General features: G+C 54.0%; 1 protein-coding gene across 2 annotated transcripts in view; it reads left to right on the forward strand.

The window, feature by feature from the left end:
- Nucleotides 1-16,251, forward strand: part of SBK1 (SH3 domain binding kinase 1) — a 53,665-nt gene that overhangs the window by 23,087 nt on the left and 14,327 nt on the right. The window contains exon 1 of one of the 2 annotated variants that reach the window (XM_065924551.1): nucleotides 4,167-4,968. The exons of the other annotated variant lie outside the window; for it this stretch is intronic. The gene's annotated coding sequence lies outside the window, so the exon portion shown is untranslated. Of the gene's footprint in view, nucleotides 1-4,166; nucleotides 4,969-16,251 lie in introns of those variants that run through there. 2 annotated transcript variants of the gene reach the window in all.

Here is a 16,251-nt window from a genome sequence, read left to right on the forward strand (position 1 = left end):
CTCAGCTGTCACCTGGGAAGATCTTGGTACGTTACCTGGTGGTGTGACCTTTAGTCCTGAAGGGTCTCAACTCTGGGTTGCACGCAAAATCGCTTCCGTCATGTCCGACTCTATGGACTGTAGCCCACCAGGCTTCCTCTGTCCATGGGATTCTCCAGGCAAGAATGTTGGAGTGGGTTGCCATGCCCTCTTCCAGGGGATCTTCCCTACCTAGGGATCGAACCCGGGTCTCTTACATCTCCTGCATTGGCAAGTGGGTTCTTTACCACCAGCGCCACCTGGGAAGCCCAGGCAGGTTAGGGGCTTCTCTGGTGGTCCAGTGGTTAAGCATCCACACTGCAATGCAGTGGACACAGGTTTGATCCCTGGTCTGGGAAGATCTCACATGTCACGGGGCAACTAAGCCCGTGTGCCACAACTACTGAGCCCATACTCTGGAGTCCGCTAGCTGCATCTACCAAGCCTGTGTGCCCTAGAGCCCATGTTCAGCAACAAGAGAAGCCACCGCAATGAGAAGCCCATGCACCACAGTTAGAGAAAGCTCGCGTGCAGCCACCCAGCACAACCAAAAATAAAAATCACAAAAAAATTTTTTTTTTACAAAAAAATTTTTTAAAAGCCAAACTCTTGGTTATCATAACCAATAGATCACTCTGACGGCTCACTGGGTTCCACGTGTATATCTTCCTCCTCCCACTTTGTAAAAGCAGCCCTGCTTTTACCTAATTGGTACTAGAATTACCAATTTTAATAATTGACCAGGGTACTTCTAGTAACTTCTAATAAACAATCAGGGTCGGTGTCGACCACCAGAACAGTGACTTCTCTTCTCACCTGCTGGTCCCAGAACACAGAGTTTCCAGAGTGTCCTGGCAGCAACCATAGCTGCTTAAGTTTTAATGAGACCCATGCTGTGTCTCCTGGTGAGAGTTTGCCCCCTTTGGGGACCAGGACTTCCAACCCTGCAGAGCTGGGGGGTGGGGAAGCTGATTACCCACAGTGCATGTTGGCAAACTTACTAATCACAGCACTCAGTCGCGTCTAATTCTTTGCAACCCCAAGGACTGTAGCCTGCCAGTCTAGACTCCTCTGCCCATAGAATTTTCCAGGAAAGAACACTGGAGCAGGTTGCCATTTCCTTCAGGGGATCTTCCTGACCCAGGGATCGGACCTATGTCTCTTATGTCTCCTGCATTGGCAGGTGGGTTCTTTACCACTGGCACCACCCAGAAAGCCCACTAATCACAGTAGTAGAAATCAAAACCCCAGTTGAAGATCAGGGAAGGCTTCTGCTGAAAGTGGCCTTGAACAGCACTACCCTTGATAACTATGGCTGGGAACATTTCAATTCCACCTCTGCCCTTCTCTGGGCCTCAGTTTCCTCATCTGCAAAGAGAGGAAATACTCTCTAAAAGCTAATGTTCTGGGGCTCAGGTGTTAGACTCAGGAAGATATTCCCTTCCCCCTTCCTCCCTCTCTAGTCTCCCTCTATGAGCTGCCCAGTAACTCAAACCCCTCCATTCATTTATTTTGGCAATAAGGCCTCAGGTGGAGAGGATTAGAACACAGGATGAAATCTGAAACACTGGCAGGACAGGGAGGAGAAAGGAAAGGCAGACAGACATAGAGGAGGTATCTTCAATCCCCATGCCCCCCAACCACACAACATGTGTGATCACATTAGTTCCCTGACCGGGGATCGAATCAGTGCCCCTGCAGTGGGAGCACGAAGTCCTAACCACTGGACCACCAGGGAAGTCCCCACAGAGGAGGTAGCCTGGAGGAAAGCTGTTTGAAGTACAAGGAAGAGAAGATGTTCTAGACAGAGGAGACAGAAAAAAAGAGAGGGGTTTTACGACGTTCTAGGAACACCAGCTGAGGTCAAGGCCGAATGGAGAAGAGGCAAAAGTAGGAGACCCAAAAGGCTAAGGGTTTTGAATGTCAGGATAAGGTTAGATTTTTTCGGAGGTGGTGGTTGTACAATTGCTAAGTCGTGTCTGACTCTTTGCTGCCCCATGGACTGCAGCACACCAGGCTTCTCTGTCCTTCACTATCTCCCAGAGTTTGCTCAAACTCATGTCCATTGAGTCTGTGACACCCTCTAATCATCTTGTTCTATACTGCCCCCTTCTCTTTTTGCCCTTAATCTTTCCCAGCATCAGGGTCTTTTCCAATGAATTGTCTCTTTGCCGAGGTATTGGAGCTTCAGTTTCAGCAGCAGTTCTTCCAAAGATTATTCAAGGTTGATTTCCTTTAGGGTTGACTGGTTTGACCTCCTCCACATCCAAGGGACTCTCAAGCATCTTCTCCAGCATCACCATTCGAAAGTATTTTCAGAAGTAACAGGAAGTTATTGGCAATTTTATGTAGGGGACTAACCCAATCTACTTTGTACTTTACGGAGCTGATGGTCACATAGACTTGGATTCTTTTTTAAAAGTTTTGATAGAGGCTGGAGGGAGACAAGGTAGGAAGTAAGGCAATAATCTTCCCGGAAGAGGTTTGATGGCCCTGGGCCAGATTTGGTCCCAAAGAATGTTTGGTGGCTCAGTGGTAAAGAACCCACCTGCCAATGCAGGAGCCCAGAGTTCGATCCCTGGGTCGGGAAGGTTCCTTGGAGATGGAAATGACGATCCACTCCAGTATTCTTGCCTGGGAAATCCCACGGACAGAGTAGCCCTGTGGGCTACAATCCATGGGGTCACAAAGAGTCAGACATGACTTACCAACTAAAACACCGTTTCATTTGGCCCATTCAGTATTTCTGAATTTGGGGAATTCGTTTCAAACATTTAAAAGTTGGACAATTGGGGAATTCCCTGGTGGTCTAGTGGTTAGGACTCCATACTCCCACTGCTGAGGGCCTGGGCTCAATCCCTGATTGGGAAATTAAAATCCCACAAGTTGCGTGGCATGGCCAAAATTGTATTTTAGAATATGGATTCCCTGCTTGAAAAATCATCTGTCCACACAGGGCCCATGATGCTTCAGTTTGCTTCATCCCCACCATTCCCTATGTTGTTACACCTGACCCTAGCCAGTTTGCAATCAATGGCTCTCAAACTTCTAGAAATGGGGAATTCCCAGGCAGACTAGTGATTAGGAGGGTTCAATCCCTGGTCAAGGAACTAAGATCCCACAAGCTGTGTGGCACAGCCAGAAACAGACAGACAAACTCAAGCGTCCAGAAGAGTGGAGAGGTATGTTGGAAAGAGTGTGCTGGGTGGACAAATAGGAAAGGTGCGGGGCGTGTTGGGGGTTTTCTCCTTAGGGAAACGGTGTGGGTGAGGCTGCATGGATGAGGCTGAGATAGAAAGGAAAACAGAGCCTGGGAGGGTGAGCTGTTCCCATCTCATCTCCATCCTCACCCACCCCACTTCCTTCCAGGTCATCAGTTTCCAGTTACCAAACAGACAGTGGTCCTTCATACCTGGGTAGTGCCTTTGCACGTGCTGCTGCCTCGAATCCCCTTCCCTCCCTTCTATCTGGTGAACTCTGTGAATCCCAGCTGCATCTCATGACGGGCTACTGCTTGTTTACAATAGGGGTCGAAAAGGCAACCTGGGCTGACTTGACCCTGAAAGCCCCAGTTTATAACCTCTTTCCTAAGTAGGCTTTCCTGAGTTAGTTCTCTGAGGTCCTACTCGGATGGATGGATGGATGGATGGATGGACGGACGGATGAACGGATGGACGGATTGATGAATTTATATCGGATTGCAGAGCTTAGATGTTTCCCTCCTTGAAAAAGACATAGGCTCCGCCGCACAAGAACAGACTGGGACAGTCTGAGACAGTCTGGTCCCGCAGGGGCCTGGAGGCTGGACCAGGTGACCCTCTCAGACTCCCCCGAGTCCTCTCTAACCTCATTCTCGCCCCCTTGTGGGCTCTGACCTAGAAAAGACAGGGACGGGAGGAGAGAGCAGCAGCCCACGGGCGCTAGGACCCAGCGCGGCCGGAAGGCGGGGTGGGGGCGCCGCGCGCCACTCCCTCCGCGCGGGGAAAATCTGCGCCCCGCGGCGCGCGGCAGGAGGGCGCGGCGGGAGGGCGAGCGCGCGTCGGGGTTAGCGCGCGTGCGCGAGGGCGCGCGCCAAGTGGGGCGGACAAAGGGGCGGGCGGTGGCGCGCGAGCCGGAGGGCGGAGCCGCGGGCTAAGCGGGCAGGTGCGCGCAGGCCGGAGGGCGGAGCCGCGATGCCGCGATGGAGCGCTGCCCGGGCGGGCGCCGGGGCCGGGGCCCGAGCACCAGGCGGAGCGCGAGCCGGAACCGCAGCCGGAGCCCGGACCAGGCCGGGGTCCGGCACCGCAGGGCCGGGCTGCTCGTAGCGGCGGCGACGGAGCCCCCCAGCGGCTGAGGGGCTTCCTCCCAGCTCCTGCTGGTGGCCGGGACTCAGCAAGCCCCCGCAGCCGGGGAACGCGGGGACCCCCCCCCCACCACATCCAGGACCCAGAGACCTTTAGGAAAGCGAGTGGCCCCCCAGATCCAACAGAGATCGACTCCCCAGCCGGGGAAAGCGGAGACTACCTCCGTATTCAGAAGACAGCGACCTCCCTGCGGTTCCGCGGACTCCCCCTCTTCAGTCTGGGCCCCCACAAGACCTAGAACGCAGTGACCCCCTGTCCGGGATTGTGGGGACCCCTTCTCAAGATCCTGGCCATTACAACTCCACACCTCAAGACACGAAAATCCAGCTCAGAACGCCCCTAGATCAGGGGTCTTAGATCCCCCGATTCCGGCGCACAGAAACCCCAAATCTAGGGACCGGAGGACAGCAAGAGCTATCCCTCACCAGCAAGAGGCTTCGGGGACCCCCACTGAAAGCTCCAGGACCGGGGCCACTGAGCCCCTCGCGGCCCCCTTCTCATCCCGGCCCATGATCGTGGCGCCCTGAGCCCCCCGGGCCGGGCTAACGACGGAAACCGAGACGGCGCCCAGGCCCCCTGCCGCGGCGTCCCCGCGGCCCCAGCTCAGGTAAGCCGGGCCCAGGTAAGGGGCAGCAGGTGAGTGGCCGCCGAGGTCCCTAGCCCTGCAGGTGGGGAAAGAAGTATGGGGTGCGCACGGCCCCCTCCCCAGCGTCGCCATGGAGCCGAGGCTGAAGGACGTCTCTTTGTGTCTCGCTTGGAGGAGCCGCCCCCTCCTCCTCTCCCTTCCCCCACCCCCCACCCTAGCCCTGGGGTTCGGGCACAGCTCCCCAGACCGCGGGGGAGTGGTGGCAGAGACCCTTCGGCCGCGAAGAAGGGAGAAGAGGGTGGGGCGTCCACCCCCAAAATCGCCAGCCTGGAGCTGTTGGGACCCTTGGTCCTTGGAGGATATACACCCCTCCCCCCAAGGCCAGGCTGAGTTCTCAAGTGAAGTCCTCCCCTGGGAAGAGAAGATTTGGGGTGTCCACAGGTGAGGGGGCCTGCAGTGGGTGGCCCTGGGGTGATGGCTGGGGCTTTGGGTGTGTGTCTTTGTCTGTGAAAGTCAAGGAAGGGGTGTGTTTGAGAGAATGAGTGGGATCCCCTTCTTTTCTCTGTAATCCCATTGCCCCCGCCCAACTACAGGGGGCGTGGGGGTCTTCACCGAGGCCATACTTTGTGCTCCCTGCAGGACAAGTGGGGGGACAAGCCCTTTCTAAAGTGAGGCTCTGGTTTCTTGGGAGGGGAGGAAGTCTGGATCAAGGAGCCATTTCAGGTCAGGGCGCCTTTCTGTCCCCATTTGCCCCAGGGGCAGCAAAGCCAAGGCTCTCCCTTGTCCTCCCGACCTCTGGGACACCGAGGGCCAAACCTCAGGTGGGGTCAGCATGTCCTGGACAACCAAGGAGCCGTTCTAGATTCCGGCTTCAGCTTTACAGGTGGTGTACAAAGCAGTATCCCCGCCCGGTCATCAGTGAGGTCCTGAACCCCAGCCCCTGCAGCTCATGGGAGGATGAGAGGCCCAGGGGATGTTTTATCCTGGACTTCTGGATCAGAGGTCCTGAGAAGGGATGGGGCCGTGCGAGGGAACACGGAGCCGCTGGGGTTTCCGCCAGCCTCCTCTCTCAGCCCTCTGCAGGCGAGCACTGATGCTGAAGAAGGTATAGGTAGCCCCACCGGGAGTTTCTTTGTTCACTGGTTCATTCAACAAACCTTTAACTAGTGTCTGTGAGGTACCAGGTACTCCAGTCAAGGTCCTTTTTCCCACTTCATCCCCTTTCCTGATCTTTCCGGTTCATCACATCTCTGGGCTGTTCTCCATTTGCCCGTACTTGGTTGGACCAGTTGAGGTGGGTCTGGTCAGTTCTGATCCCACACCTGAAGGAAGCACCTGAGCCTGGGTAGCAGATTCCTCTTCTCCCCGCTTCCCAGTACCAAGTGCCCCCACCCCTCCGTGCTGTTGGTGTTGGCTTAAGGGGTAGGATGTGGCCAGCAGGAGAAGAGGCTTGGGGGCTCCAGGTCAGACCCCTGGCAGCCCTGCCTTCAAATTCAAGGGCAGTTGAGACAGCCCCCCGCCTCAGCTCAAGCTCTGGGGGAGCCAACTGCCCTGAAGACTGGGTGACCTTGGGCAAGCATGTGGCATCTCCCAGAGAGAACGACAGCGAGCTACTCACTCTGCAGCCGGCGGGGTGGATGTGGATCACACCTGGGCCCGCAGAAGTATCCAGGTGTGCCCTCTCCATCTCTAAAGGAGCTCCTCTTCCCCCACTGGGTTCCCAAGAGCCCGGGGCCTTGTCAGACAACCCACCGACAAAGGAGTGGAGTCGGCGGCTAAATGAGTGGAGATTTGAGTCACTGTGACTAGGGAAAACCACCAAGAGGCCAGAGGGAGACAGAGAGTAAGCTCTCCCCTCCAGGCTCACCTGCGATGGCTCCCCATTGAGTCTGGAATGAGCGCCATCAGAGCCCTTCGCAGTGTGACCTGAAACCACCCCCGAAGCATCACCTCCCATTCCTCACTCTCCATCCTCTACTTCGGGCTCATCTCTGTGTCCCCCAGCTCCTTCCTTCCACCATGTGTTGTTCCCTCGACCTGAAAAGCCCCACTGCAGGATGGCTCACGGGCAGTTCTCTGTCTCCACCCTCCCCTTTTGCTCTGACCTGGGCTGGCATAGAAGGGAGAGTAGAGTTGGGCTGGGTGATGGTTGGTGGCTGTGAGACTGTATCTCCACCTCGAGACTCCAAGCTCCAGGAGACAGGACCAGATCTGTACCCCACTCCCCGCAGCGTCGGCTTTGCCTAACCCAGAGCCCAGCATATTGTACAGCACATGTTGTCAAACACAACTTCTCGACACATTTTGTTGATCCAAACAGTGTTTTTCTCCTGTTTGTTGCCAATGCTAAACAAACATGCAGTGTCACATACAAATATTGATTTGGGGGTCCTCTTGAAAAATTGAATGCTGTGACAAGCCCAGACCAGAGCCGAAGAATGATGACCTCCTTTAGATCAGCTGTCATCTTCTAGCTGGCCCCAGGCCCCACCTGGCCTGTTCACTCATTTACATGACCTGCTGGTCCCTCATGTAGCATCTAGCTTTGCAGGCCTAAGGTAGAGGCCAGAAAATGTTTGCTCAGGGGGTGACCTTTGTCTCTGTAGATCTGTGCACTCAGGTCTTCCCTGCTTCCCCCATGGCCAGGTCAGAACAACCCCAGAGCAGCAACTCTCCAAGGTCTTTAAGGCCAGGTGATGCAGTGAGCCTGAATTCCTTCATCAGCCAGAAGCATCTCCACCCTGGTCTCACTTTACACTCTGGGCCCCATCTTATGCCCCTCCCTCTCTTGTAGAAGGATTCAGCCAGCAAAATCTTGTTTTAACTGTCCCACTCGCCCCAGGAGCAAAAGTCCCAGGTTCTAGACCAAGGTCTTGCTGAGGCCTCGTGGGGGAGGACCGCCCTCCGGGCCTAGTTTCCCCACATGTCAGGGAGGAATTGGACTAGAGGTTCTGTCAGCTGTAATCGTCCTCCTTGTTCTAACTCTCTAGGACTGAATCCAAAGTGCTCTAAGTTTTGGTCAGGCAGGAGAGGTGGGGGGCCTTGATGCCAAAGTCATGCAAAAATATTAACCAACCCTAAATATTGAGGAAACCAAGGGGTGATACTACTTAGTATCACAGATCAGCTGCACAGGGGTCAGGAGTCAGCAGTGGGCCCCAGGCATAGGGCATGTCCCTGGGAGGGGGTGTGCCGTCTTCCTGGGTGAAGGTCAACAGCATCCCGAGGCCAAAGGAATCAGCGGAGATCTGTAGTTGAGCTCTGGACTTCTGGGGTTTGAGTCGCCGCTGTGTGACCTTGGGCAAGTCACTTAACCTCTCTGAGCTTCATCTTACTTATGTGGAAAACAAGGATAATATCTATCTCAGGGTCAGCAGGGGGATTAAGTGAGCTAAAGCGTGAGAAGTGCCTTGGACAGGATCTGGCAGGTGGCATTACTGCCAAGGTTCCTCATCCACTTGCCAATGCCCTTTCCAATAGGAGCTAATTGTGCTCAGAGACTATTCTTGATTTTCCTACTGGGGAAGCCACAGGGGTTTTGGTACTCTCCTCAGGAAAGGGGAGGTGGGTGTTTGAGAAGCAGTTCTGTGTGGTGCTTAAGGACATGCCCCTGCTACGGGTGGGGGTAGGGTGAGAGTCAAGCTTGAGGGGTGAGATCTATGTTAGCTGTAGCTGAGGTCCTCTTCCTGCCCAGAGCGGCTTTCCAGGTGAGATACCTGCCAGACTTGTGTCCCCAGACTTCCTGTCCAGGCAGGTGGGCCTCTGGCCAGAGCCAGACCAGCATCTCCAACAGATCTGTTCTGCTCCAGGCTTCCCCCTCCCTCCCCGACTCCCTTGGTCCCCCCTCCGGCCTCACAAAGCTGTGGCATAAAGCCTGGTGGGGCCCTAAGAGCACCTCTCCTCTCCTCTCCTTCTCCCCATCCTCCTCTCCCCCCACCATATACCTTGGCCACAGCCTGAGAGAGGATAGGTCTAGACTCCCAGTGCAGCCCCCATTCGGGGAGCCATGTAATATCAGGGTTCAGGGAAGCATTTTTCAGTGTCACGTGTCCCACACCGGTCTCTGGACATCCCCTCTCCCATAGCACTGAGAACAGCACCTCATTAACCCAGTGTGGGGATTTGAGCCCAGCCCCATGAACTCCCAAAGGTTCGTGTGAAACTAACATCAGACCTGTCTCTACCCCTCTCCAGCCGTGTGACCTTGGATGAGGCAGTTTCCTCCATCCTGTTTCTTCTGATGAAGAATGGGAATAGTCCTAGCTCCTTCCTAGTGTGGGGAGATTTACATGATCGAGCACTTTTAGTGGTGCCTGCTACTTAAGTATTTGCTTATGACTTCTGCCACCTGCTGCGGGGTCTATGATGAGTGGGTCCAGCCACTGTGACTCCCTTCCTTGTGGCCTTAGCCAGTCCTGGGAGAGGCAGAAAATGTTCCAGCTGCCTCTGCGTGCTGGGATGACCCTGAGGGGCAGGGATGGGGACTGGATAGAGGACAGGAGAGAGCCTCATCCTGGTCAGGCCCTGTAGAGGCTGTACAGATCCCCGCCCCAGGATAGCTCCTCATCTGATGGGCCCCGCAACATAGCAAGAAGGCATCTTGCTCTCTCGAATTGGAGGCCCACAGTCCTAAGGCAGATCAGATCATCCCACCCTGAGAGCTCGAGTACCTGCTAGCCCTGATCCTACGTGTCTCCAGGAAGTGCTGTGGGACCTGCAGTTAAGAGGGGTTAGTGGCCAAAAGCACAACTTCTCGACCCGCTGTGTGACCTTGGGCAAGGTGCTTAGCCTCTCTGTGCCTCAGATCCCTCAGCTACAAAAAAGGGATGAGACTAGTCCCTGACTTGCAGTGTCATAGTGAAGATTCAGTGATGAAGATGTGTAAAGTGCTGTGAATGGCATCAAGTATCCTCTATGCTTTGCTGTTAATATCAGCCCCCTGAAGCCCTGAGCAGAAAGGGAATATTAGCCCCACTTTTACAGGTAAAAAAAGAAAAGAGAACTGGGGCAAAGGTCTTTACTCAAGTGTCGGTATCTGGGATTCACAGAGGATTCTGTTCATTCTTCCATCATTCACACACAGCTGACAGGGCATGGCCAGACAGAAGGAACGGGCAGAAACTAACTTGGCTGGCCGTGTTCCTGGACAGACTGCCCTCACACCTCACCTGGGGCCACGGCATCTGAGAGCTGCAGCACCGGGCCTGAAGTGCTCCCCACTCCTTCCTCTCTTGGCCCCTACGAGGACAGTGGTGGGATGCTGCTGGCCCGGAGGGGTCTCTGAGTGCAGCAGGGCGGGTTCCTGCTGTTTCTTGGCCTCTGGGGGCCTGGCGCACAGGCTGGCTTCAGGAAAGGTTTGCTCAGGTCCAGAGACTGGCGTGCATCTTCCTCGGAGCGAAAGGCAGGTCTTCACTGAGGCCTCTGAGGCCCTGTCCACTGCCTCCTACCCCTTACCTCCACCCTCCCCTCTGGCCCTTGTCCCTTACCTTCCACTTCAAGCCATGTCGATCTCCTTACAGTTCCCTGAGCACACCAAGCACAAGCCTCGGCCAGGACGACTCCTTCCCTACAAGATCCAGTCTCCATAGGACTTGCCTGGGTGTCCAGTGGCTAAGATTCCAAGCTTCCAATGCAGGGGGCCCGGGGTTCGATCCCTGGTCAGGGAACTAGATCCCGCAGGCTGCAACTAAAGATCCCGTGTGCTACAACTAAGACCCAGCACAGCCAAATAAATAAATATTAAAGAGAAAAAAGACTCACAGACCCACACTCCTCCACAGGCTTACAGCCTTCTCAGTAGGGCCTTTCCGGACCCCCTCGTCCCCTGCCATTCTACAATTTCATTCCCTACCCCCAGCATTTCCTTGCCTGCCTGCTTTGCTTTTCGTTTGGAACATCCCACTATCTGACTTCCATCTCTTACTTAACCTTTATCATTGTCTGACTCCAAATGATAACGAAGGTCCTTGAGGACAGGGCTGTTCATCTGGTTCGTGAATGTATTCCAACTCCAAGCACATAGTAGGTGCTCAGCAAACATCTACTGAATATTCTGGAGCCAGGCAGAGCTCTGTAAGCCACACCCGAACTGCGTGCCACTGGACACATCACTTAATCGCCCCTTCTCTGAGTCTCAAGTCTCCTGCACAGTGAGGGATATAATGGGAACAGCAAGAGCAGCTTCTCCTAAAATGGTTGTGAAGTATGAATGAGTCAATATGTCTAAAGTACTTTAGGTGGTTCATAAATGTCAGCTATTATTAATAACACTTTAACCCAGACCACTATTAACCCTATTTCCTGACAAGGAAATGGAGGCACAGAGAAAGCAAGTGATTTACCCACTTGACTTCATGGCTAGACGTGGTGGTGACCTGGTTTCACCCGGGGGAGCGCTGAATCTAGGCTCCAGGCTTCCAAGCTAGGCTGCATCTCCCCTTCCATCCCTCGCTAGGGGTCAGGGCAGGGGGGCGCAGAGAGGGCTGGGGAAGGGCTCAGCTCTTCAAGGAGCCTCTTGCTCACCCACCCAGTGACCGCTCCCTTCCACTGGTGGCCGATCAGCCAAGGACCCTGAGGGCCAGGCTACCCATGTCACCCAGCAACAAGGCTCCTGCCTCCTCCTGCACCCGTAGGGGCTGCCACAGGTACGTTGGGAACAAGGAGGCCCAGGGCTCCCACCTCCCCGCCGGGCCTGGCTGGAGCGCCTATCCCAGTTCTGGGCACCAGCTGCAGGCAGGCGTAGCACAGACTATTAATAACCACCAAGGCTGTGCCCTGGGGAAGGGGCAGACTGCGCCAGCTGGGCGGGAGGCTGAGGCAGAGGCTGGAGCCAGAAGCAGAACCTGGCAGCGCAGGGAACCCCAGGCCGCCCCTGGTGGGGAGGGCAGTGGGAAGCAAGTGGTTTCCAGCTTCTGCTGCTTGATCTCGGGTCAGTCTCAGCTCTCCCTCTCAGTCTCCTCACCTGGGAGATGTGGGGGTGGGCTGCGTGATCTTCAAGGTCCCTCCTGACTCAGGCAGGTCTGGGGGGTGAGATTTAGTAGAGCTAGTTTGGCCCCCATGTCCAGCCTAGAAAACCAAGACACTCAAGACAGTACAGCGTCTTCAGGGTCCAGGATAGAACCACGGTCTCCGTCCCCTCTGTGAAACAAATTCTTACCAAGCATCTGCTCCGTGTCAAGCACTGTGGGAAGTGCCCCTTTAATTCTCACAGAAGCCCATCATATTAAATAGGCATTTTCATCCCATTTTACTGATGGACAAACTGAGGCTTAGGCAGAGAATACAGCCAGAATATGCACCACGAGGGCAAGATGAAAAGACCTGAGAATATTCTCCTTTTCCTTTTGAGCAAGACGGGATGTTTGGTGGAGTCTGTGTTAAAGAACCAAGGAGAGGGAGAGGACTCACTTGGCCTCTCATGGGCTCCTCGGGGCCCAGATGTTGTATGCAGAAGTGTGTAGGTGGTGGCTGGGGACATTTTTCAGGGGAAAGAGAACCGAGACTTTGGTGACCCATTAAGGGATATGAAATAGCTCATTTTATAGATTGGAAACTTGTGCAGAGAAGGGTTTAGGGGCAGGGCTGCACAAGGCTCCTTGGGCATGAGCAGCAAAGGCCAGAGCTTTCCCAGGCAATTCACACTTCTCTTTTTGGGGTGAGAGGACCCAGCTCTGGACCACCCCCACCCCAACTCTCTCACAGTGGATGGGAGTGCTCACATGTGAACTGATTTCTGCCCTGGGGTAAAAACCAGGAGGGTCAGGGACACCCTTCTGAAAAGGTGTTAAGTGGCAGAGAACCAGACTTGGGCACTGGCTGTGGGTGGAGGGGGTGGGCTCTCCTCAGGGGTGAGTGTTCCCAGCTCCCCCACCTTCCTGAGCCTGGGCCAGCTCCATGTGGTAATTCAGGGCAACCAAGCTGGGCGACTGCTTCCCCCCAGCCCCCTCTCTGGGGACACCCACCCCAGGCTGCTGAGCCTGGATGAGTGGGCATAATCTCCCCTCACACTCTCCCTTGGGATTGTCTGGCCCCCTAACCATGCCTGGTTCCTTATACCGCCCCCCCCCCCCAGATCCAACAGGACTGTACCCAGTGAAAATTTATTTCTCACCCTGCCCCTGGTCATTGAGTTCCCACTTCTTTCATTCATTCATTCACCAGTATTTAAGTTTCCTCCTATGTGCCAAGCACTGTGTTAGCTGGGGATGCACAGTGAACGAGACCAGCCTGACAGAGTCCCTCCCCTCCTGCTGCTTACATTCTCATGGGGAAGAGAGACATCCACAATAGACAGGGTTATGTTAGACAGGGCTACGCTCTGCTGGGAGAAAAAGTAAAACAGGACAAGGGGAGTGTGGTAGGATAGCCCTAGTTGAGAAGGTGCTGTTGGAACAGAACTTGGAGGAAATGAGCCATGTGGATGTCTGGGGGCAGAGGGAACAGCTCCCGGGTGGGGAGCTGGCGTGTTCAGGGAACAGCAGGGAGACCAGTGTGTCTGGAGCAGCAGGAGGGACGAGACAGGTCAGAGGGGTAAATCAAGGGCTGTTGTAAGGACTTGCACTGAGATGGGAGCCCCTGGAGGGTGATGAGCTGGGGAGTAATGTGGTCTGATTGGGGTTTGATGGGCTCCCTGGCTGCTGTGTCAAGGAGAGGTTGAGGAGGGAAGGGAGCAGTAGCTGAGCCCTGATGATGGCTCAGAACAGTGGGAGAGAGTACTGAGGATGGTCAAGCACCTTCATTAGTGTCTGGTTGCATCCCGAGTTACTTTATGCAAATGCAAGCAAATAAGAGACTTATTCCTGTTTTCCCCCTCACTTCAAAATAACATACTAAACAAAGTGATACAGAGGCTGGGAGAGAGCCAGGAAGCTGGTGGCAGCTGCTGTGTCCCAGCAAGAACAGCCCTCTCCTGATGACGGGTGGGCCAGTGGCACAGCCCCCTGGGGGACATCGGCCTCTGTATAGAAGTCCCAGGTGCACTCATCCTTTAACCTGGCAACCCACTTATAGAATTGGTCCTACAGACACACCTGCACACTGCCACAGGACTTATGTACAAGGCTGCTCATTGTCTGTGGCAGCAAAAGGTAGAATGAACACAGTCAACATCTATCAGTTGTTTAAATAAATGGCAGTGTCTATATCCATGGACTTCCCAAATGAATCAATGGTAAAGAATCCACCTGCAATCCAGGAGACGTGGGTTTGATCCCTGGGTTGGGGAGATCCCCTAGAGAAGGAAATGGTTACCCACTCCAATATTCTTCCCTAGGAAATCTCATGGACAGAGGAGCCTGGCGGGCTACAGTCAGTGGGGTCGCATTAGACTTGGACATGACTTAGTAACTAAACAACAACCTATATCCAGACATACCTTTTCACGCCCTGGGGGCCTTGGTTGGTGTGTTAGCAGTTCCTCTGTCCTGCTGTCCAGCCTCCTTGGACCTCCCCTAGCCAAGCATTTAATGCCAGCCAGCCCGGGTGCTGTCCACACCTGTGGTGCTGAAGATGGAGCTGGAGGGAGGTCTGGGCTGCAAACCAGAGACCAAAGATAGGAAAAGGGAGACAGAGCAGGAAGCATTCCAGGTTCAATTCCCAGCTCTGCCTCTTACCAGCTAGGTGACCTTGGGCAAATTGCTTAACCCCTGTGAGCCTCAGGATCCTTATTTGTAAAATGGGGTTGCTGTGAAGATTGAATGACAGCAGCAATGTAAAGCATTGGCAATTGAGAAAATAAATAGTCATTTTGATTATTAATGTATCATTTTAGAGACTGTAGAGCATAGTGGAGAAGCATTTGGACACTGCAGTGATAATGCCTAGATTGGAATCCTGGCCCCGCCACTTACTGGATGGATGGTCTTGATCAAGTGACATGACTTGCTCTATGCCTCAGTTTCCTTGTCTGTAAACTGGAGAGAATAACAGATTAGATGAGTCATTTACATGAGGGACTTGGCACAGGACAGGGGTTCCTTAAGTGTTAGTTGTCGCTGTCAACTTCCTCTCTGTTGTATTCAGCATTCTGATCCTGGCACCCCAGCCTCTCTTCACAGTGACCAGCGTCACTTACCATCTTTGCTGTGTTTGGGGCTGGGGTAGCACCTTGTCCTGCAGATGCCCTGGCTTCTAGTCCAGCCCTGCCACTGATTCTCTGTCATTTTCGAGCAAATCATTGTTCCCTTCTGGCCATCAGTCTCTGCATCTGTAAAATGGGGCTAATGATATCTCATGCAGACCCTTGGGAAAATAGCTATGTGCCTGCAGGGTCACATTCAGGAAAGCCAAGATATAAAAAGTTACAGCTTCCCAAACACGTAAAGAATTATTCACCCAGCATTTGTCACACCCTGGCTAAGAGCTAGGAATAGCAAGATGATTAAGGCATGGGGCTTGCTTTCAAGGAGCTCCTGGGCTTCTTGCTAGATTGTCAGTCCTCTTCAAGGCCCATTTGGGTGTCATTTCCTCCAGGAAGGCACCCTGATCCCCACTGCCAGTGTCCTTGGAAATGGCAGAGCACTGATCATGGCCTTCCTGGCCTCATGATTATCTGAGTCCTTCTTTGGTGTGCCTCCTTGATTTGTAGGCTCATACCCTCTATCTAACTTACTCACCCCGTGCCAGTACCCAGCACGGTGCCTGGGCTTGAACAGATATGCTTGTCTGGAGGCTTTAGGCTGTAAGCTACATAAATTCAAATTGGCTTAAGCTGGAAGGAAATGTATTGATTCAGGAAACAAACATTCAGGAGTATGACTGACTTTAGGCATATCTGGAGCCAGGTGCTCAGAGTCATCAGAAATCTCTCCATCTTTCAGCACTGCATATCTCTTTGTTGCTTCTTTCTCGGGCTACCCTCATGCTGGCCAGCCAGCCCCCAGCAGCTCCAGGCCTATGTTCTTCAGCTTTGTAGGCCAGGGGTCAGAGGTATCTCTTTACTCATAACTTCAGCAAGAGTCCTAAAGTGAGATCTCAGTGGGTCACCTTGGATCACATGTTCATCTCTGAACCAGCCAGAGTGACCTGGAGGATGGGATGGATCCCCTGGTTGGCTGGCCCTGGATCAGGTCTGGGCTGAGAGTCAGGGTGGGGACAGCCCTACTGAACCAGTGGACTGAAGGAGGGAACCATTCCCCAGAGAAAGGGAAAGTGATGCTGAACAGGAGAAAACACTATAGGCCAATACAAGAAACCACCAAAAATGCGAACAAGGCAAGGATCAGGTCAACTCTGGCCTTGAGGCAATTTATCTGCCCCCATAGGTGGGGAGGACTAGAGGGGAGAAACCTGGAGACAGGCTCGGGG

Source organism: Muntiacus reevesi, chromosome 2 (assembly GCF_963930625.1).
Source record: "Muntiacus reevesi chromosome 2, mMunRee1.1, whole genome shotgun sequence".
Lineage (NCBI taxonomy): Eukaryota > Metazoa > Chordata > Mammalia > Artiodactyla > Cervidae > Muntiacus > Muntiacus reevesi.